This window comes from Antechinus flavipes, chromosome 1 (genome assembly GCF_016432865.1).
Source record: "Antechinus flavipes isolate AdamAnt ecotype Samford, QLD, Australia chromosome 1, AdamAnt_v2, whole genome shotgun sequence".
In the NCBI taxonomy this organism is placed as follows: Eukaryota; Metazoa; Chordata; class Mammalia; order Dasyuromorphia; family Dasyuridae; genus Antechinus; species Antechinus flavipes.
In genome coordinates this window covers 576,846,287-576,870,514 of record NC_067398.1, presented here as the reverse complement: position 1 = coordinate 576,870,514, position 24,228 = coordinate 576,846,287, and positions in this window count along the sequence as shown.

Here is a 24,228-nt window from a genome sequence, read left to right as displayed (position 1 = left end):
AATTTGTTCCAATAGCTATGAAAATGATTGAAGCAGGGGATGTGACATTGAAGACTTCAATGTCACCCACTGCATCGTGAGCCATTGCCAGTTTTCTTGATTTTTGACTTGCCTCTAGAATTTGATGACTCAGTGAGAGAGAACTGAGGCTCATGACTTTGAGCAACTCTGCCTCACTTTAATTTTATTCATGCATATGTCAAGAAATTACTAGTGATGCCATTTTCCCTTGAAAGACAATAGCAGTAGTGCCAATTAATAAAAGTTATCAGTTGATACAATGCCAGCTGATCAGTTGGAAACTTCTTTCAGGAGATAATGGAACTTTCTACCAGTTTATTCATCTCAGAAACTCAGGGTAGTGCATTCAAGATATCAAGATCACTGACATTTGATTACTATTACTTTATTAAGATGAAACAATAACGAACATTAGTTATTAGATATAGAAAAGTACAAATGCTGCATCGACTGAAACCAAAGAAAACAGAACTAAAATACTTCAACTGGCCATATGACAGAGGCATCTCCATGCCTTAAGTGAGAAGAATGCTGAATTTAGAAAGACTAGGCCACTGGCAGGCCAACTGGTTAGACAGCTCATATAACATTGTAATAACTTCAAGTCTAGCTAGATGACAGACAGTTTATGTTTACTAGATGAAGTTTAACCCAGCTAAATTGGAAAGGTTGATCACCATGTTAGTTGGGGGAATGATGAATTTGTTGAGAGCAAGGATTATTTTAGGGAGGGCATTTTTTTTGTCCCTAATGCTTAGCATAGTATCTGATCCATAGTAATTCAATAAATACTTGTTGACTTGCCTATCAAGCCATAGAGAGATTATGTAAGATACTTTAAGAATTGAAGCAATATGAGTAGTCCCCTGAAATTTTCCTTAGAACTCTCCTGCTGGAAATCCTTGCTATTTTCCTAAATTTAGGAAGAGTTGATTTGGGTAATGAGTTTTGTAAATCATAGCCTGGGTCTCTAGCAATACATTTGTAACACTATTCATGGACCATGCCAAACCTACAAATCTAAAAGCAAAAGTATTTGCAATGTAAATAAAAAGGAATATAAATGACTAGAGAGAATTCAATAGTAGAATCATTTTCGGAACCAAAAAGCATAATGCCTTAGAGACTTCGAGGGGATCCCCCCCAAAAAAATTCTCTTTAGCTAGCACATAAGGGGAGAAAAATAATCTTTTTAGGACTTTATTGCTTAGTGGTAAAACCTTAGGGTTAAGAAACCTCTTGAAAAGCATCTCAGGGAAGGAAAAAAAAAATTGCTAAAGTATCATTTGTTTTCTGTGCTATGATCACTGCTCATCTCATTTCTACTAAAACTCTTGGGTTTGGGGAATATTATGACTATACCTTTCCTCTTTTTTTCCTCCATTTTGTCTGCAGTCTCACTTGACTCTCCATTTCTGCAGCTTTTTTCTGACTACCATGCCAATGAATCTTCACTCTTTTTCAGATGTAATTTTCTCAGTAATGTCCAAGCAATTTCACCTAATTAAGAATTAGTTCTGGAACCTAATAAGCATCATGAAAAATGAAGTACTGGGCTTCTTCTTGACCAAGCTTATGACCATGCTTATCATTTTATGATGATACTTTAAGAGAGATAATAGTCATTTCTAAACCTGCATATTGCTTTTTCAAAATTCCATGTAGATATAAGTTAAGTTTAGGTAATATTTTCTGCCATTTAATCTTTTTCTAGAATTTTCCCTTTGAACTAATCCCCTTATTTAGACTTCTGATTTACATTAAGGTGATGGAAAAATAGCCAAATGTGGAGTGTGTTATTATATTAAGTGATGACCATTTTGAAAAATGGGAATTCAAAGAAGATACACACAGCTTAAGAAACTCTATTATCCAAGTAGGAACCAGTCAAATAAACCTCATGTATATTCATTTCCTAGCCTTCTTCTCACCATGCTGCCTATACGTCTTCCATCATTTCCATCTCCCACTCAGAAACAAACCTGAATTCATCCTCAGTGTCCCCCAGCTATGACAATGAATTTTTGCTTTATTTTGCAGGGAACTTCATTTCTGTTCCCATCTACTTTCTTACCTTCCTATAGTAAACATTTCCTGTCCTTTCATTCAGCTCCATTTTATGTATTGATTTTTTGCTATCAGAGGGCAAAGACTGTTCTTGAGGGCAAAGACTGCCTCATTATTTTTATGTTTGTATTCCTACTACATAGTACATTATTTGGCCCATAATAAACACTCTATATTTAGTTATCTATCTGTCTGTCTGTCCATCTGTCTATCATCTAAGTAAAATTTGTACAAATGCCATATATAGTAGTTTATAATGAAATATCTCTCTCACTAGCAAGACATCTATTTCTAAGAATTATCCCCTTTTAATATTTCATTTCCAGTAACATGTTTCCTTCCTATTGGAAAGCCATGAACCATTATGTGCTTTATTGCTCATATCAAAGATACTGAAAAGTTAACACATGCACCATTGATGGATTAATCTCATCATGAAAGTCTGATGACCCCACTTGGGTTTTAAAGCAGGGCATTTAATAACCACTGCCTTGTTAAAAGATGGAAAATGAACTGGCTGGTGGCCCAAAAGGGCTAGATTTTATTGATTTCACAGAGGCCTTTGACTTAGGGGGATCAGAGATTTCTTATGGACAAACTTAAAAGGAGGCATTAAGACTGATGAGTAATTACCTGTCTGATGGATGTCATCCTGTAAGTATTCAGGATAGGATATTTCTTCCTCCTGGGTATTTATAAAGGAGGTGGGCTGTGGGAAGGACTACATAGAAGTCTCTTCTTCAGATCACTTTGAGTTCTCCTGTCCATTAATGAGTTAGCAAAACTCTATCAGAGGTATTCTTCTCTCCCCTACCCCCCCAGCTCTCTATGGATATTGAGGCTGTCAGTTATAAAGAGAAAGTCAGTCTCTGTTTTTACTAGATTTTATGGAGAGATATCTAAGTAGTTACATTGTTACTAAGATAAAACAATTTTAAAGGAAAAAGAAAATGAATAAAGCATAATAATAACAATAATAAAGCAATAAAGCATGCAGGAAGCAACTATTTTTGACATCTCTTTGTAATCTTTTTTTTTTCTTTCATGGTAAAAAACAAATCAAATGTTATTATCAACCTAAAATTGAAAATTGAACCTAAGCCTATCTAGGCCAACTTTCTCTTTTTTACAGATGAGGAAATCAAGGCTCATAGAGGTTAAGTCACTTTCCCAAGTTTACACAATTAGTAGGAATTATAAGTGAGATTTGAATCCAGGTCATTAGACTGAAGATCCAGAACTCTTTCCAACATAACAAGAATTTGCTTTCACTAAATATCTTTCAGACTATAAAAGTCAATTCCCTGAAATAACCTAGGTAAATAAAAATTGGGACATAATGAAAGATCATGATGTTTTATTTTTTTCTTAAATTAGTATTTATCTACACAGCTAAATGATTGAATGAACAGGGCACTAAATCTAGAGTCAGGAAGTCCTGAGTTCAAATCTGTCCTCAGATACTTACTAGCTCTGGGACCCTAAACAAGTCATTTAATCCTATTTGTCTCAGTTTTCTCATATGTCAAATGAGAATTAAAAATAACACCTACCTCACAGGATTATAAAAATCAAATATTTGTAAAGTGCTTGGAATAGTACCTGGCACATAGTAAACACTATATAAATTTAATTCCATTCCTTCTAAACTATTCATGCAACAATAATTTGGTATTGTTTAATAGGCATTGAGAGTCAATATATATGTGTATATGTAGTTGCTTAGAAAAATTTTTATATTATGTATTTAATCTATAGTTTTCTATACAATCCTTGATAATAACATTTGTTAGTATTAATATTATGTTTTAAGTTTTACAAAGATTTTTCACTCTTTCTGATGCCACATTGATGTCTTCCTAATTCTATTTCCTAGGGTTAGGAATCTTTGCTGCCCCCTTTTATAGCCCTAAAGTGTAGGCAAAAGCAGAAATATCTTCACAAATTATAGCCACACATCAAAAGTATGCTCATATGATTATTAATGCTTGTGTTTTAGTAGGGAAAATTGGACAATTTATTCTGTCATTTCCATGGCACTTCTTAGCAAAGTGTATAGGTGTTTTTCCTAATATCTACACTGCAACTTTCAAATCATAGTCTTTAGGTGTTAGTTGAAAGCATTAAAACCAAAAATTACCCCAATAGTGCTATTTACCCCTCCTTTATGAAGGAAGCTGGTGTTAGTTTTTTCCACTGATTTTACTGAAGGCAATTCAACCCACGGTATTTATGGTCTGTCTGATGAAACTCAATTGTAACAAAAAAGAAAAAAAAACCTACCCACAATTGAATGTTGTATCAGAAGATAAACCACCAGGTTTGTCATTTCACAAAAGGAACTTCTAGAGGTTGCAATCCTTGTAATCTGAGAGTAGTTCATTTAGTACTTGAGACTCTGGGCTAATGTCTCATTTTTCAGATAATCAGTAATATGTGATTATGGAACTAGACAAGCTTTTGAATGGAAATAGAAAATTTCACCAGCACCAGCAGCCTGGATATAAGATCCATTTCACTTTATAAAAAATGTAGGAAAGAGCACAATGGAGAGTAGGTGGTGGGATGGGGGAGAAGGGATGTCACCTTGAATCTAATCCTTATAAAAGACGGCTCAGCCTGAACCAAAAAAGTGGAGGAGGGGAGGAGAAGGAAGTATGTAGTTGAAATATAGGGAGGGGGTGGGGGGAAGAATCCAGAGGTTTGTTTATTATAGCTTTACTTCATTAATGTTTTATTCTCAGGTGCAGAACTTGGAGAGTTTCACTGAAATCACACACTGCACTGATTGGGGTATTTGTGACAATGCCATAGGGCGTTTGCATTATTTATCCCAGCCTGCTCCATCCATCTAGCTTTCTGGGAATATTTTCAGATGGAATCACTAATTAGCACATATGTGGAATTCTCTCAAAGCTGTTGGGAACTCTCCTCATTACTTTTTAATTTTTTTTCTATTTGCCTAACTTATGTCAAAGATGAAAATTCAAAATGATGTTGAGAGGGATTTTCAGAAAGAAATTCAGAAGTTTAACTAAAGTGAATCATGGAATAAGGGCACTTTAATCATACCAGAACCCACAGTAAAATGGACATGTGTTTAATTCAGTACAAAAAGTTTCTGATGGAATAATTTATTAGCCAGGTTTGCAGAGACTTTTCTAAAGTTCTACCTCTAGAATAGACTTCACCTATGAACATTTGGCTTGATCCACCTGCTCTTACTGGTTTCATTTCTGAAATGACATTTTTACCTCCTTGTATCAGGGTGGAGATGTGGGGGCTCCACCATCATCAAGAATTTGAAAAATGTAAACAAATTTACTCTGTCTTTTTTCTATTGTTGTTCTCCTCCCTCCATACGCCCTGATTTCATCTATAATTTTCCTGGGATGACTTGGCCTAGGTGTCAAACCAGGTTTCATAGACTTAATACCTCTCCACATTTCTTCCCAGTTTTCATAGTGTTCCTCCATATTTCTGTAATATTTTGTGAAAGAATTTGTATACTAAACCAGTTCATCATTTGGCTGCCTCTTCTCCACTTGCATAAAAAATGACTCAAAGAATACTATCTAGGAAATGTAAGATCAGCAAATATGGTAGATAGATTATTTAGCAAAGGGCAGCCTTAATGCTGTACTAGTACCAGTGGAATGTAAGTGACTTTGAGGAAGAATATCATTCTGGGTTTTTGATATTCCATGGAAGATTGATGGGAGCAAATGTATAAAAATTGAAAAAGTATGGCTAGATTGCCATTTTCATTATTGAATTGAGTAGCAATATAGAGAACTAAAACACTATTTTAACATTAGTTATGCAGATATTCAATATGATTTGACAATTGTCTCTATTTTCTAGGAGTACACTCTTCTCTTTTTGTTCATCTCTAAGCTTTTCTTTAACATCCCAATTGTTGAAACTGGCCTAGAGTTATATGTGTTTTCTATAATTATTTGCAAAAAAATATAATTTCACATATAATATATGCTACAATTTCACATTGGCATGACATTTTATTTATTTTCAAATTCTAAATATGGAAAGTACATAAAATTGATTCTTTGTATATCATTTCCAAAATTATAGCTTATCATAGTAAGATAAAAATTAAAATGATTCTGGTTTTTAAAAAGCAATAGTATGGTATAATGAAAAATAAATTGATTTAGAAAGTCAGAAGTCTGATGGTTTAGCAATACATAAATTTAAAGTTTTTGAGCAGTGATTTTTTTGAAGATACAGAACAAGTTGATTTCACCAAGAACAAAATATTGTTTTGTCAGGAATATTTTCAAAATAGATTATCAAAAGATATTTAAATTTAGAAATAAAACATCATTAAAATAAAATAACATCAAAGAAATGCAAATAGGCTTGACAAAAGTACTTTGAATCAAATATGTTGTTATTTTCAACTTCACAGAAGTCTAACTTTCCAGAATGCCCTGTATAAGGAATGATAGCGATGTATTAGTTGTCAGATTGTCATTTATGTATCCTGTATAGTTTATGCATTACTATTGCTTATCATGTCTGAGACAACAGTGGATTTGATTCTGTATAGTGTGTCAGGGCTGACAGTTTCTTATCTCCCAAGTGAGAACCTTGCCCAAAGACCAATGATGTAACAGTACTGGAGGAAATAAATCAAATCAATATTGACATTTTTTCTATTTATAAAACCAAAAGACAAAGGGAAATAATAACTTAAATGAAAGGATGGTTCATAAGGTATGGAGAATTTGAATTATAAGAGAACTTATAAAACATTAAATTCTTCCTGTGTTTGGACAAGAATATCTATCAAGTTTTAACTTGAAGATTTCTACTAAGGGGGCAGTCCCTATCTTCTAAGGCATCCTACTGCACTTTTGGGTAGCTGTTATAGTGAGGAGACTTTTTATTATGCGACAGTTATTTTTTTGTTATTGTTATGTTTGTTTTGTTGTGTCATTCAGGCATTCCCCTATAAAATGCCTATAGGGTTAATGTGAGGATTGAATGAGCTAATATCTGAAGAGCTCTTAACACAGTGCTGGCACTTACTCAATGCTTGTTCTCTTTCCTCTCCCTCTTTCCTGACCTTCTGATTCTATCCAGTGACACATAAAACAGAATGACCCATGCTTGTCAAAGCTTTTTGCCACTGATATGGAGGTTGTCCGGTACAAATTCCATATAGTAAAGGGACCTATTGACTAATATTGAGCTTGTAATATTCTAAAATGTTCAGATCATTTTCAAAGAGAGCAAAGTCCTCCAGATGCTCCTGTTTGGAAATGACATAGTGTTGATGGCAGCAAGCCCTGGAATATTACAGAGTCTACTTAATGAAATATAAAATCATTTGAAAGAGTTTAATCTATTTATCCACAAAAGAGGATGCTGGATGAAGAATTTTGATTGTCTGTTATCTGAAATGCAGTTGGATGTCCCTTAAACTAACCCATTAATATATAAATCTATCTTAAAGAAGGTAGACAATGGACTGTGCCCAGAATGGAATAGAAGGAAGAGATATGTCTGCATTATTTTGAAGTATTTCTCAGGGCTGGCTGAATTCCCTTCTCTTTTGGGAATTCTGTAAGCCACAGTAAAAGATGAATGTCAGAGATCACCAACAATGTTTTCCTTCCCACTGGGAATCCTAGGGAGCTGGAATAGGAGAGGATACCTCTCCTGTTAGTAGCTTGGAAATTAACCAGGTGAAACTTCAAAATGAACTAGTAAATCTCAATCAACTCTGGTTTATATCAGAATACACACACACACACACACACACACACACACACACACACATATATGCATATATATATATATTCAATATGTACTATGTGACTACGAATAGGTCTGATTCTACTGGAAACATGTCCACTTTGGGGAAGTACATTGAGTCTTTCTAATAGCTAGGGACATGTACAGTGATGATGAGAAAGTAATTTACTGAATTTGTCCAAAACCTCTGTTTATTAACCCAATTTCCATTAGCAAAGCCTCAATTACCTGAAGCATAACCTACAATAATTTTTTTTTTCTAGTGACCTTTGGCAAGGCCCTTAGAGTATAAAAGAGAGAAGACAGATTTTATAACTAAGCCAAGCCAAGACTTACAGAGTGTCTTCCAGAGGATATATCTCCTTTGAAAGTTCATGGAGCTCAACCAGTGGTTTAATCGTTATCATCAACATAGTTTAGTCTCCTTCTCTCTAAAGTAGTGTCTGCATTACGTTTGAAGACCTTATTTTAAAGGTATCCATAATATCCTATGGGCAGCTATGTGACATAGTAGAGTGTCAACCCTAGATCAGAAAGAGTCATCTCTCATTCAAATCTGGCTTCAGATTATCTGTATGATCCTGGGCAATTTATTTAACATTATTTCCAGTAGAATCAGACCTATTCATTTGCCTCAGTTTCCTCATCTGTAAAATGAACTGGGAAAGGAAATAGCAAATACTTCAGTATCATTGCCAATAGAACCCCAGCTGGAGTCTGAAATGACAGAACAACAACAAGAAAATAGTATCCAAATACCATCAGCATATGATGGTGCCTGCTCTCCTGGAATGGATCCACTGTATACTTTTGATTTTAGGACTTGTGAATTGACTTCTCAATATGCAAGAACTACCTTAGTGGGGCAAACCAAGGGGTACATTATGTTCTGCAAAGCATTTTAAGACTATGTATTTTTTAACATTTCAGCTTTGACACATACCCAAACACTGCACACATTAAAAAAAATTTTTTTTCAACCCACATGCACTTCAAAAGAAATTGAATCCATATGTTTCTGATTCATTTACACACAACTCATCAAAATGTTGTTTTACTAGAGCTAAACTCAAATCCCACAAGGTCTGAGTGGGTTTTCCACTTGGCAGAGTGTTCTACTTTCTCTGATTATTTCTAAATGTAGTCAAAGTGGCCCTAGTGAAATTGGAGTCCTCACACTTCCCAGTTCTGAAACCAAAATTGGACAGCACCTTTCTTTGAGATTCAAAAGTAATGTGGTAACTTTTCTTACCTCTCCATCAGTTGTAATTTACATAGCTGCCATTGCATTGATGTGTTCGTGTGTGTATGTGTGTGTGTATGTGTGTGTGTGTATGTGTGTGTTTTATCCCAGCTAGATGTATAAATGCCAACAGAAAAAGAAAGGCAGTCTTTACATTGTTTCCAGCTAGGAGGGATTGATCAGAAATTCTGTGAACCCAGGAGCAAGATGGTAAAATCATAGACTTGGAAAGAATCTGGAAAAGTCATTTATTCTATCCTCATGATTTCAATCAAGATCTAAGATATCCCCAAATAAATAAGAATCCTATTCTTTCTATTATTTCTTTCCACTCACAGAATCCAGGAGTTGGAAGAACTTCAGGAATCCTCTGTTCTCATGTATTCTTGATCAAAGTATTGCTACTACAACACAATCTGAGTAGTCATTTAGTTCAAAATCCTTCTGTGAAAGAGAATGCACTATTTCCTTCTCCAGCCCATTCCATTTGTTTTAATTCTAATAGTTAGTATCTAATGTCTTTATATCAAGCCTAAATTTGTGATCTTTGGAATTTCTACAAATTTTCCCTAGTTTCACGGCTTGGGGACAAGCAGAGTGAATGTAAATCATTCCTCCCTCCCCTCCTGCTCTTCAAAGAGTATTTTCTTTTCTTGAAAAAAAAAAAACTATAAGTGCATATGCCCTCCCTCAAATTCATTTGTCTCCAGGCTAAATATGACTACTTTCTTCAACCAGGTTCTCCATGTCATGAATTTAAGTCCCTTCACCATTCTGGTGGTCCAAATTTTTGAGCTGTTCAAGTTTATCTTTCTTAAACTGTGGCACACAGATTAATTGTAAATATTATTCTAATCATCATTTATTTTTTGAATATCTTTGAAAAAAAATCTCCCTCAATGCAACCTTGCCCCAGTTTTACTAACTGCTCCTATCAATGGCTTTGTGTCAATCAGATATTTAAACTCCAAATGTTTGTGTTTTCAACTAAAGCAACCAAAGCAAAATTCTTGAGAAGCAATACATCTAATTTATGTCAGTATCACATACATATATGTATGTGTAATCAATTTCTCCTTAAGAGCCTATATATTTCTGTGTATGCATATGCATTTTATGTAATTACTATTAATATATAATCATATATGTTAAATGGTTAATAATAGTTGTTTTCAATTTTGCTTGACTCTTTGTACCCTTTGGGGGAATTTCTTTACAAAAATACTGGAGCAGTTTGCCATTTCCTTTTCCAGCTCATTTTACAGATGAAGAACTGAGACAAATAGAGTTAAGTGATTTTCCCAGGGTCACATAGCTAATAAGTCTCTGAGATCATATTTGAAGCCAAAAGATGAATCTTCTTGACTCTAGGGCAAGTACTTTATCTACTCTACTACCTAACACCCTAACTAATAATAATACCTAGCATTTATATAGTAATTTAAGTTTTGCAAAGTTCTTTACAACTATCTCATTTTATCTTCAAAACCATGGGAGATTGGTGTTATTATTATCTCCATTTTACAGATGAGGAAACTGAGGCAGTGAGAGTAATTCATCCATGGTAACAGCTAGGAAGTATCTGAGGTAAACTTTTTTAAATTCAGGTCTTTTTGACTGCAGGTATAATACATTAAAGATTATGCTGTATAGATATAAACAATGCACATATAGATACATATTATATATATTCATATGTATCTTTGTATATATATGTGTATACATTTATAGTGAGGGTGTATGTATGTGTAAAATCTAGGCATATTTGAGAATGTCCAATTCATCTAATATGGAGGCATCCTTGAGGGGCTTTTGGAGAATGTCCAGATTGCCAAACATGGAGGTTTCTTCAGTTTCTTCATATGAGTGATAGTATTCTTTAATGGGTTACCTACATCTTTAAAATTGGCAAGCAGAGCTAGTCATTTTTTCTGCTATATATTTGGCCATTTTTATCTACTGTATCCAGAGGATCAGAATCATATAATTCACTGTGTATGCCATGACTTGAACCTGTGAGAGAGGAAGAAGGTGATGATCTTAAAAGCTAGGATTGCAGGTATGATGGTGTGGTCAGCTAGCTCACCATGGAAGCCCTGAGAATCCAGGAAATACATGTACAAGAAAGATTTTTGTATCTTTTGGGGCTGCTCTACAGGAATCTAGTTAAATCAAATTGATAAATGTTCTTCTAATAATGAATCAAATACATTATATATATATATATACATATATATAGTTAAAGTGTGAAATAAAATAAAATATATATTAAAAATATAAATAGCATATGAGAGCAATACAATTAAAAATTTCATTATATTGAAATTCTTGATTAGAAACCATTTCCCTATAGAAAAGTGGTCAAAGGTTAGTCTCAAAAGATATTCTCAAAATAACTGCAAATTATTAACAACCATGAAAGAATGTTCCAAATTACTAATAAAAGAAAAATGTTGATCAAAACAGCCCCAAAATTTCATCTCACATTTAACAAATTGACAAAGATGACAAAAGATGGCAATAGCCAGTCTTAGAAGAATTGTGTGAAGATATGCACACTAGTACATAGTTGGTAGAGCTGTGAATCAGTACAACCATTTTGTAACATAGTTTGGAATTATACCAATAAAATACCTAAAATTTCCATACCTTTTGACCCAGAGATTCCATCCACCAGACCTATACTCCCAGGAGGTCAATGGCAAGAAAAATCATCATTTATACCAAAATATTTTTAGTAGCAAATATGTGTAATAGCAAAGAACTGGAAACAAAGTAGATGCCCAGTAATCAGGGAGTGACTACCAGGGGTCCTCAAACTTTTTAAATAGGGAGCCAGTTCACTGTCCCTCAGACTGTTGGAGGGCCAGACTATAGTAAAAACAAAAACTTTGTTTTGTGGGCCTTTAAATAAAGAAACTTCACAACCCTGGGTGAGGGGGATAAACGTCCTCAGCTGCTGCATCTGGCCCACAGGCTGTAGTTTGAGGACCCCTGGAGACAATTGTAGTACATGGAATATTACTATTCTGTAAGAAATGATAAAAATGAAAAAGCAGAGAATATCTATATAAATCATAATGCAGAGTGAAGTAGAGAGTCAGGAAAAAAAATATATATATATATATACATACACTGTCTATAATAATATAAATAGAAAGAACAGTCACACACAAAAGTCAAAAGAAAATGTTATTAAATGATTTAAAAAACGTGATTAGAGAGAAGAGATATGAGAACACATTGACATTCTATGCCTTTAGAGAGGTGGAAAGTCCACGGGTTTGCACATTATGTTTATTTTCAGACTTTTTAAATGTTTTGATCAATATCTTTGTTTTTGTCTTAAAAATACAGTTTGTTGTAGGATACTATATACTCTTTGGAATAGATTTGGGGAAAGGACTTTGGGAGAAATTATAGTCATATAAAATAAATAAAAAATAAATACTGGATTATTTTTAAATTAATAAAAAATCTTAATTTAACACTGTGTTGAATTGATTTGAAATTTTAGTTTTATTAATGGCTAACTTTGGTACTTGGTTTTCATGGCTGCTTTTTAAATAGCTTAATTAATCAGTCAGTCAACCAATCAACAGACATTTATTATTAAATTCCTAATATGTGTCAGACACCATGCTAGCTAAGCATCAGAAGTAAAGATAAAGAATGAAATTGTTCCTAAACTCACAGAGTTTCATCAGAAAAACAGACCTAACAAAATCATGTAAATTCAATGGAAAAAGTCTAACATTGGCTGTGGATAGTCTATTTTTTCAATCCTATTCAGGTACTAAATTCTCATCTTCCCTTATATCAGTCAGTTGTCCTTGCAAACTAATCAGAAAATGTTCCACTTTTATAAAGAGTAGATTCAAGCTACCAAAATACTCCATTTAGAAGATTTTTTAAAAGAGATTTGAAAGTTTTATTTCCAAGTTTTTAAAGTATGAAATAGGAAAGTTTGTATAGATTATATACTTACATTTTTCTCAATAACATAATTATACAACCACAGTGTAAAAGACTGGAGATACAAGTAGCACATTAAGACAGTTTCTACTTTAAAGAAATTCAGTTTGGGAGGCAGAGCCAAGATGGTGGAATTAAGGCAAGGACTCACCCCCAGCTCTCTCCCAAACCCCTCAAAATACCTTGAATAATGATTCTAAACAAATTTTAGAGCATCAGAACCCATAAGTAGATCAGTGGAGCAATTTTCCAGCTGAAGACATCTTGGGGGAGTCAGCTCTCCAGAGCAGAAGAGCAGTGCAGTCCCTTGGGACTGGCTGCAGCCCCAGTCCCAGCAAACCAGGAGCAAGTTGGGGGCCACTGAATCAGTGGCAGCACTGGCAGTTTCCAGATCTCTCCAGACTAAAGATGAGACTCGGAAGATTGGCAGAAAGGGTTTATTTCACCAGGGTGAGAGGGCCTTGGAAAACAGTGGCCAGAAGTAGGTTTTGAGAACCACTGAGTCAGCAGCAGAGGCAATGATGGTGGCAGTAGCAGCAGCTTCCAGAGGTCTCAGCCCATAGGGTAAGGAGGTTGAACAGCTGATCAGAAAATAATCTCTTTACTAATATTGAAGCAGAGCTCTGTTGCTTTCCCCATATTATGATCTGTGACCTAGTCCTGGCTCACAGTTCCAGGGCAAGGAGGAGCATTACTACAACTAGAACTTACAATCAGAGTGGACTGGGGACTCTCCTCACAGTTTAAGACAGAAAAGAGTGCCTGTGGTCACTCACAGACCAGAGCATAGGCCAGGAGAGTGGTAGACACACTGCTTTTTGGGTATACCACCTTGGAAAAACTGAAAACTTATAGGTCTCTGGAAAGATCTTTGAAAACAGCTGCACAAAATCCTGAATCTTGGGACATTGCACCATCTGTCCTGGAAACAGAGACCTACTTTAACAAAGTTCATAATCTGTTGGGAGACAACAGACATAGAAAGTTTCAGCTGCAAGTGTGATAGAAAGACTTTATGACCCTTAGGCTATAATAGAAAAATAGATGATAATGAATCCCCTTTAATATCACTTCCATTCATAACACCATATCAAATTTGAAATTTTAAAAGTGTTCTCTCCACATTATTTTTTTAAAAACCAAACAAAGCAGTGACTCTTTTTAAAAATCTTTATCCTTACTGGAACATGAAATAGAATTTTATTTTTTCAAATGGGTTTTTAGTTAGCAAACTCCTGACAGCCACTTGTCAGGAAGGACCATTGCTAGTCATCTTGTCAATGGGCCTTAATGAATCTAAAGGAGACAGTGATACTGACATTTTTACACAGCTCTGCCACACTTAAAATCCAGTCCACTCACAATTCAAGACATCACTCCCATGATGTCATTGTTCCTCTGTGAGAATGAAGAACAAGCAACAACTCTTGTCATCACCAAAAAGGTCAGAAATTGGTAACTTGTTTTTCTGTAAAAGACAAATGCCTAACATTCATATGCTTGATAACTCCTTCAGGCTCTTTGCCCTAATATAGGCAGAGCCTCTATGTAGGCAGTACAAAAGATTTTCATGGTCACTCCCCATCTCATTACAAAGCATTGTGTAGACTCTATTCTACAAAGGCCTTGTTTCTATCTAATTAATCACATCAATGACATCTTATAACATTCTGTCTCCAATTTCTTTTCTGCCATGGTTTTCTTATGAGTGATGGAGGGAATGAATTTCATGTGAAGTGCTATGCCTGTAGTTTTAGCCTAGATTCCTTTTTTAAAAAAAATTACTCTTAAAACAAACAATTACTTCATCTGTAGCTATTCTTACACAGCTTTTTTATAAAGTCATTTTAAAAAATTAAGTCATTTCATTGAGATTATATCTTTTCTGTTATATTTTTCTTGTTTTAATTCACAAAAAACTGTTTTAATATATTTAATTATTTAAAAGGAATTGAGCCAATGTCATGAGCTATAAGATACATTAAAAAAAACTGTACTTTCATTAAATTCTATAATAAATATCTCACACTGTGTAGTAATTCCCAATTCATTTCCCTAAATTCAGTCTCATCCCTTTTAATCTTTTGTGAAAGAGGATCTGTTCCTCTACTTTGCCTCTGCTGTTCTGCCTGATTTCAACTCTAAGGAACAAGATAGTATCAACTTGCTGCTAGTTTAAGCCTTGATTCACACTGCCTCCCTCAGCTTACTCTCCTCTCTGATTGGAGTGATGGAGAGAAGAGTACCAAACTTCTCCCTCCCAATCTCTTCCCTTATAAAAGGATGGAAACTGAGCTCTCAGATCACTTCACTTTTCATGTTTTTCTGCCTCGGTTACATCTCCATGGAAAATGATGCTTTCTTGTTGGGCACCTCCTGATTTCTCTTCCTTCCACTTTTTTATATCTTTTTGGATATTGTTTCTTCCCTTCTTCCCATTAAATTATAAGATCCTTGGGGCAGTAATTGTCTTTCTTTTTATTAATTGTATCTCTAATGATTAGAAGAGTGTCTGTCACATAGTAGGTATTTAAAAGTGATTATTGGATTTATTGTATTTGTGACTCTCTTTTAAGAATTTCCCAGGTAAATTGAATGGATGCCCATCAATTGGAGAATGGCTCGGTAAATTGTGGTATATAAATGTTATGGAATATTATTCTGTTCTGTTCTGTAAGAAATGACCAGTAGGATGAATACAGAGAGGCTTGGAGAGACTTACATGAACTGATGCTAAATGAAATGAGCAGAACCAGGAGAATCATTATACACTTCAACAACAATATGAGGATCAATTCTGATAGAAGTGACTATCTTCAACAATGAGAGGATCCAAATCAGTTCCAATTGATCAGTAATGAACAGAACCAGCTACACCAAAAAAGAACACTGGGAAATGAGTGTGGACCACAACATAGCATTTACACTTTTTATGTTATTGTTTGCTTACATTTTTGTTTTTCTTCTCAGGTTATTTTTACCTTCTTTCTAAATCCGATTTTTCTTGTGTAATAAGACAATTGTATACATATATTGTATTTAACATATACTTTAACATATTTAACATGTATGGGATTACCTGCCATCTAGGGGAGGGAGTGGAGGGAAGGAGGGGAAAAGTTGGAACAGAAGTTTTTGCAAGGGTCAGTGTTGAAAAATTATTCATGTGTATGTTTTGTCAATAAAAAACTATAATAAAAAAGAGCTTCCCAGGTAGCTGTATGCCAACCTGACATAAACAATGGGGAAATATGCTATCTTTTTGAAGTGTATATCCAGGATATGACAGAGAGCCTCCTAAGACTTTTCAAGCTAGATGATAACTTTGGGGAGCACATGAGAATACATATTATCACTAGAAACTTATATATATATACACACATACATACACATAAGCACTATAATTAGCTATTGTGATTATGAAGTCTTAGACAAGAAGTTGAAGACCTAAGAAAAATAAGTAGCATTCTTTAAAGCTACAGACTGAAATTGGAGGTTTTAGATGTAGAATGAAGATTTAGCAGGTAAACAATTGATTACAAAGATATCTGAGGAAAGGATTTAGCTTTCCTGACTCTAAACATATATGATCATAGGTCAGGGATGGAGTGTAATTGACAAGAACCAGCAATAATATAAAATATTTGTAGAGCTTCACAAATCTGATCAAGAGGGCTTTAAAGGGAATTTAAGGTAGATAATTAACCATGCATATCTGTTAAGTTTAATAATACAGCAAAAGAAATAACATTGGGAGAGAAATACCAGTGAAGATCAATAATCCACAAGAATCCATTTTCAAGAAATTGGTCAACGTGGCCCTAATAACAATCATCCTTCCCACAAATATACTTTAATTGGATATTAAGAAATCTTAGACAAAGCTTAAATCTTAAGACAAATCAATTATTAATTCATCCATAAACTGTCAATTATGTTATACTGCCCAGAATTTGAAATAACAATCACATTGTATTCAGCCCCAGTAATATCATCTCTACATATCTTATACCACAAAGTTATTGAAAATATTGAAGCATAGGAGATAAAGGAACAGGATTAGAAATTGACCTGCACAAGAATTACTTGAAGGAACTAGAAATGCTTAATATAAAGAAGAGAAAATTTGGAAGAACATGGTTGCAATCATTAAATGTTTGAATAGTAATAATAAAGAAGAAGAATATCTCTTTTGCTTGGCCCCAGAAAAGAGATCTAAGAGCAATGGGTGAAAGTATTGAAAGTCATTAGCAGCTGATTTCAGTTTGATTTAAGGAAAAAAGAAAAATGTCCTTGTAATAATCCTAATTAGAGTAGATGTCATTAAATTAGTGAGTTTTTCTTCATTAAAGGTCTTCAAGGAGATGCTGAATCAACACCCATTACATATGTTATAGAGGGGATCCTTGTTGAACCAGAGGCATAGTTGAACCAGAGAAGTGATTTCAAACTCAAATAGAAATAGAGATCACTAAATTTATATAAGAATCCCTGTATGGCACATCATTGACTTAGAAAATCATATATTGTCATTATCTCTGTTCTTTTATATTTTAATTTATTTTAAAATATATTTCCAATTATATTTTAATCTCCCTGGGATCAAATGTGAATGTATTTGATATCTCTGAATTAGAGTATTCTATGTAATTCCCTAAAAATCTCTTCACCCTGCCAGCTCACTCCAATTCCAGATATCTCATGTTGGAAGTATCTTTTGCTTCTCTGGCTGGCTTCTCCCAAGAACCCTCCTTTCAAATAGGGAAATGCAGGACATCTACATCTTCACTAGGATGCTTTTCTTATTCTACTGCTGGATTTTCTCTACATGATCTGGAACTTTATCTCTCTCCCAGTCTCTTTCCAGATTCCTTTTATGGATTTGCTTCCCCCATTAGAATGCAAGATCCTTGAAGTCAGTGATTGTCTTTCTTCTGATATTTGAACTTTACCTCTGACCCAATGCTTGTGCTTGGCAATGGCAATTTACTTGGGCAAATCATTTCTCCTCCATGGACCTCTATTTCTTCATCTTTGAAATGAGGGGATTGTATTATTAGATCTTTGGAGTTCTCGTCCAACAACTTTTATTTGTTTTGTATATATTCCATACTTATACTAGTGTATTCTATTACCTTCCAATTATGAGATTTAGTGTTTTAAATAATAATGATTCATAGCAGACACCATGTAAAAATAATTATATAAGATATGGATGATAAATAAGGTAAACAAAATTCCAAATTTTCATCTCATAAGTATAACTTAGACTTAATGCTAAAGAACTTTTTGCTGTAATGTGAAATGAGAACTCAAATCTGAGTAGATTTGATATATATATATAGAGTATAATATACCTTATTCAAAAAGAACAAAAAGTTTAAAGTCAAGGGGTCCAGAAGCTTAAAGAAGAAAGAAACATGTTGGAGAACATTTGGGTCAAGATGATTGGATATCAAAATAGATACTTTGATTCATAATAATTAATGTAACAGGTTTGAAATATGAGAATTCATTAGTATGAAGAAATTCTGTTACTTGGCACCAAAGCAGTATCATTTATTCAGCTAAATTCTTATTTTCTCTAGGGAAACCATGACTAGCTTCATTTGCCTGAGGGCTTTTGAATGAAAAGGCCCTATCAACATTGAAAAAGTGAACCCAAGATGTACTGCTGGGATCCTAAACCAAAATACATACATACAAATACATATATATGTATGTATGTATATGGAAACATAGAGACCCAACATTCTTTCTCTCTGCCTTTGTCTCTCTCTGTCTTTACTCTCCCTCCTCTCCTTATTTTAAAACTTCCTTCATATTATGATTTTATTAACCTTACTAAAATTTCCTCCCAGAGGTTCTGGTAAAAATGATACTGATATAAAAACCTATTAGATCCTTCCCCTCTACCCCCATTTCAATGTCCTTGTAGAACCATGAAGAATACTATTTTGGATTTTATGGTATTGTGTTATAAGCTCACAATAAAGTGGCATAACTAAAAAATATTAATACAGTGGAGTCCGTCCTTTCGGACAGATAATTTTAAAATCAGATCAGTATCACAGTATCAGTATGACAGGGATATCATCATTTCATATTACAGATGAATACCTCAACTATAGACCCTTTTCATTGGCATATGATAGTATGTTCTTTGAAAAATAAAAAAATGAATTTATGCTTTATGATTTTAGACTACAATCATTTCCTCTAATGTTATCACATCTAAAGTTACCACATGGTACCTCCTTTATTACAAACTTTATGTGTGTGTATTCCAAATCTGCAATTTCAATAGTAAAAGAATCTCCAGGTGAGGAATCTTTCTACAATTACATTCAGCAACTCTTCTCTAGAATCCATAATAACATCTCTATATAGCCTTGACCCTTACAATCCAAGGATGATGATATTAAACTAGATGCTTATTCCTTTATCTATCATGAAACAGGGCCCACTACCAAGAAAAATATTTAGCACAATTCAACAGTCAGCAATGAAATCCTATAGATATGCAATATAGAACACATTCCATGATGAAAACTCTCTAAATCTGAATTAAGAGAAATGGATGTGCTTCATTGTTTCTTCTCTGGCACTGATGTGGCAGAAAGCTAGGATAGTGTAGCATAGAGTGTTGGGTGTGAAGTCATTAAAGGATTAAAATTCTGCCTCAGATACTTACTAAGGGAAATTATTCTGGTAGTTACTTAATTTCTGTTGACCTCAGTTTCCTCATATATAAACAAAAGAGGTTGGGTTAATAACCTCTAAGGTCCTATCTAGCTCTAAATCTATGAGGTTGATTATTCCAATTAATTTGGTTTTGAATGCATTTTCATTCTTTTAGTCATCATATGTATTATAATCTTGGCTGTGCTGATTTTGTATTAATTTAATTCAATTAACTTCTTGTAACCTTAGTTTCCTTATCTATAAATGACTTACAAAGTTCCTTTCTGACTCTAAATATATTATTCTAAGATCTAAATGTTTCCATATTTCTTGGAATCCCTCATATGTGTTTCTTTTGGTTAGAGGAAGAAATAGAAAGGAAAAACAGAAAGACATAGTCTATAGTCCTATAGAAAACAAGTATAGAGAGTATCAAGAAAAATGATGGTTAACAGCTTCTAATGCTGATCAGAAATAAGAAGAAAGAATGATTCATAGTTACAGAATGATTAATATGGATCTCATTTGATTGTATGTACTCTTTCAAAATGTTGAACAGTTCAAGAGGAGGAAGAAATGAAACAGTAGTCCAAGGGGATGGCAAGGTCAAAGGCAAAATTTTTATGTATGGGGAAATCTGAGAATAAAATATTATATCCCAAGGCAGCCCACTTTACATTTTGATATCTTGATTTGTTTAGCTAATAGTCTGCAGCTTTGAAACTTTTACCAATTGTTCTTAGTCCTGCCAATTGAAGGTGAGCAAAATGGGTCCTAATTTCTCTTCTATGAAAGTCATTTAAATACTTGATGACAGTTATAATGACTAGACTTATCCCTGAATTTTGTCTTTAATTCTGAAACAGATTCTCAATTGGTCTAGGGTCAATTCCTGGTTGCCCTCTTTTGTATGGTCTCCAGAATTTCTAAGATATGACATCCCAACCTCATCAAGACTACAGGTAGATGAAGTCTAACCACAACCCATAGCATCAGAAATATTACCTTCCTTGTGACCCTCTCTCAATGTATTTTACAATAGCATTTTTTGGCTACCGTGATACACTGCTGACTTATATTGACTTTTCAATCCATTAAGACTCTCAGATTATTTCCACAGGAATTTTGTCTAGTCTCCCTGTCCCTGTCCTATATTTGTGAAATGATTTTATGAACTTACATGTAAGTATTAGCTTTGTTCTAATAAGAGTACTGTATAATCCTAGGTACTTTCTCTTATCAACAAGGAATCTATGATTGATTCTGTTAGTAACTCCAATTTTTTTTTTTTTTTCACTTTAAACTTTAGAGTTTTCTTCCTACAAACTACAAAAAAGTTCCATTAGTCAGCCATACTGGGAAACCATTTGTAAGCAATTAAAGACTTCTAGTTACTAGTTTTCTCCTCCCCAAGGACACTTTCCTCTCCTTTCAGGAGGACACTGGTCTTGTTTATAACAAGACACTGGCCAGATGGATTTGCCCCATGAGACCAATGAAATAACAGGTTGCAACTTACCAAATTGATTAGGAATACAGAAAGAGGAGTTGGAAGGTTATTACTTTATATGCTGACAGTAACTCAGGATCAAAAGTGAGAACTGAAGTATGATACTGAAGGAGGTGTGTAGCACACCCAAATACACTACCAATTAATACAAAAGACATGACTCAGCTGACCCAAAACTTATGGGATTTCTATCCTACCATCAGGAAATCTTCATTCTAGAGGAATTAACCTATTTAGCTTTGGCATTCTATTGTAGGTCTTAGTTTTCCCGATTGGGAGATAAGGATAGGAGGTCAGGGGAATGAAAACTCACACTTCCTAGCTGTCTCCAGATAATATTTACATGGTTGACTTCTAAGCTAGCCATTCATCAGATCTCTTGCTATTCTCCTAGCCAGCTATAGTCCTCTTCCTTCTTCTTTTTTTCTGGAGAGGGTCCTCAAGTCAACAGTACTAGAAAAATTGTAACAATAGAATAGCAATTCAGGGGTCTATTCCAAATCCCCATTACTCCACAGACAAAAACTCCTTCCCTAGCATTCTTCCAATTTTTTAATCCCCAGACTAGAATATATAATCCTGATGGGTAGTAACTGCCTTATTTTTGTATTTTTATCCCTAGTATTAAGCATAGTGCCTGGCACATAGTAGGTATTTTATAAATGTTTATTCTTTTATTCACTAGGAATGTAGTGGAAGACAATAGGAAAAAAGAAGCAGCAAGCTCCTATTTCTATATATGCTGAATGCATAAGCCTCCTTGGACACTCTAACCTATTTTTCTTTGCTTTATAAACACTTTTTCTGTGAGATACCTGACCTTAGGCAAAATGTCAGTGCCGTTTGTTCCTGCTTAGGACTATATCAGAATTTAAGTGACATTTTCCAGAGTAGATGAATGAGTGTCTTCCCTTAGCTTAAAAACAGATGAAACATTTGTTATGAAAGTAACTATGAGTAATGTTAGGGAAGTAGATTTTAAAAACCACAGCCACTGTTTCATAAAGAGTTTCTTTACTTAGTGAAAATACCTTCAAAAAACCGAGCCCAACCCTGAGCTGTTTTACTCAAAATGAAATCTGCTGACTGGTCCCAGTTCAGTCTTTTGGTACAATTCAGTTGACATCTCTCCACATTCAGACAAATGCACATGACACAGGGAGACAGGCCAACATAATTAAACATTGGCCCAGATCGTTTTCCTTAATTAGCTTTGAGTTTCTATAATGAAAATACCTGGAGACTTAGCAGACTTCAAAGTCCCATTAAAGCTGTGCTGTTCTTGTTGCTTTGAAAATTTGGGAGTTTAGGGCTTGCTGTCTCATACTCATTAATGATAATCATTATATGATGTGCTTAAAAGTGCCTTTGATCTCTGGATCTCAAAGCACTTCACTGAAGATATGCATTCTTGAAACCCCTGATGAGACCTCTCCTTGTTGATGGAAACTTTTTGCTACAAATGGATACCTTATTCAGTTTCAGTGGGAAAATGATGGAGAATGTTGGAGAAAATGTAACATTTACATATCACAGGCTACATTTTCCAGTCTTGAGAGTTAATCTGTTCCAATGACAAAAGAAAAAAATTAAGAAACTAAATAATTTTGAGCCCAATAGCCTAAAACAATGGATTTGAGAACTCTTGTAGTACTATAGAGAGAGAATGCTGAATTTAGTAAGAAGACATGAACTTGATTCCTACATCCTTCTACTTTCTATCTGTGGGGAGCTTGGGTGAGTTACCTCTCAGGGTCTCATTTTCCTTATTTGCAAAATGAAGAAATCAAGTTTGAAGATCTGATTTTCTTGGTTACTTACAGTTCAAAATCTATGATCCTTCATCAAGCACATCTTCAGAAGGCAATTCCAAAGAATGATGAAAGGCAAGTAAATCTGGTTATTCAATTCAATTCTAAGTTCTCTTGTCTTTCTGTTATTCCTATACTAAATCTCAATCGTCCTCCCTCCCTCCCTCTCTTCTTCCCTCTCTCCCTCTCTCTCCTTCCCTACCTCTCCCTCCTTTCCTCCACCCCTTCCACTTCCCCTACCCCTTCCTTTCCCTCTCCTCTCCTCCCTCTCTCTCTCTCTCTCTCTCTCTCTCTCTCTCTCTCTCTCTCTCTCTCTCTCTCTCTCTCTCTCTCTCTCTCTCTTTCTCTCTCTCTCTCTCTCTCTCTCTCTCTCTCTCTCTCTCTCTCTCTCTCTGTCTCTCTCTCTCACACACACACACACACACACACACACACACACACACACACAGAGCAGGTAGGTCTCAGTGAATAGAATATTGGCTTTGAAACCAAGAAGATCTGAGTTCAAATCTTGCCTCAGACACTACATACTTAATCTTGGGCAAGTCAATTGATGTCAGTTCCAGTACCCTCACCTGTAAAATGTGTGCAATAAACTCCCCCTAACTCCCCCCACAATTATCCATTTTATGAAAATCAAATAAACTTATCTGCAAACTTCAAATAACTATGCTATTGTTACTATTATTTTTGAAAATTACAGATAAATAATTATATGTGTTCATACATGAAGTTGTCCACTTTTGAATTTCTTCCCTTTTGTCTTAACTCTAAGACAAGGAGGGACATGGGTCATTAGTGGGTTTTTTAAACTTCTTCAGCCAAGAGATGAGTGAGAAATAATAACTTATTCTGAATTTAAGAATTCATCAATGTAAATAAATTCTGATGAAGAAATACTCTAATGATGGGAGATTAGCAAATATTCAATGTCAAAAGGATTTAAATCTTAAACTTTCTGATCCCAATAGTGACTTTTTATCCACAATATTTCATAGTCTGAGAACCTAATCAATCACTCAATAAACAAATTTTTATTAGGCACCTACTTTTTGCTATGCAATGGGCAATGGTTAAAGCATTGGGAGATACAAGAAGAAGCAAAAGACGTATATTGTCTCAAGGAGTTTATATTG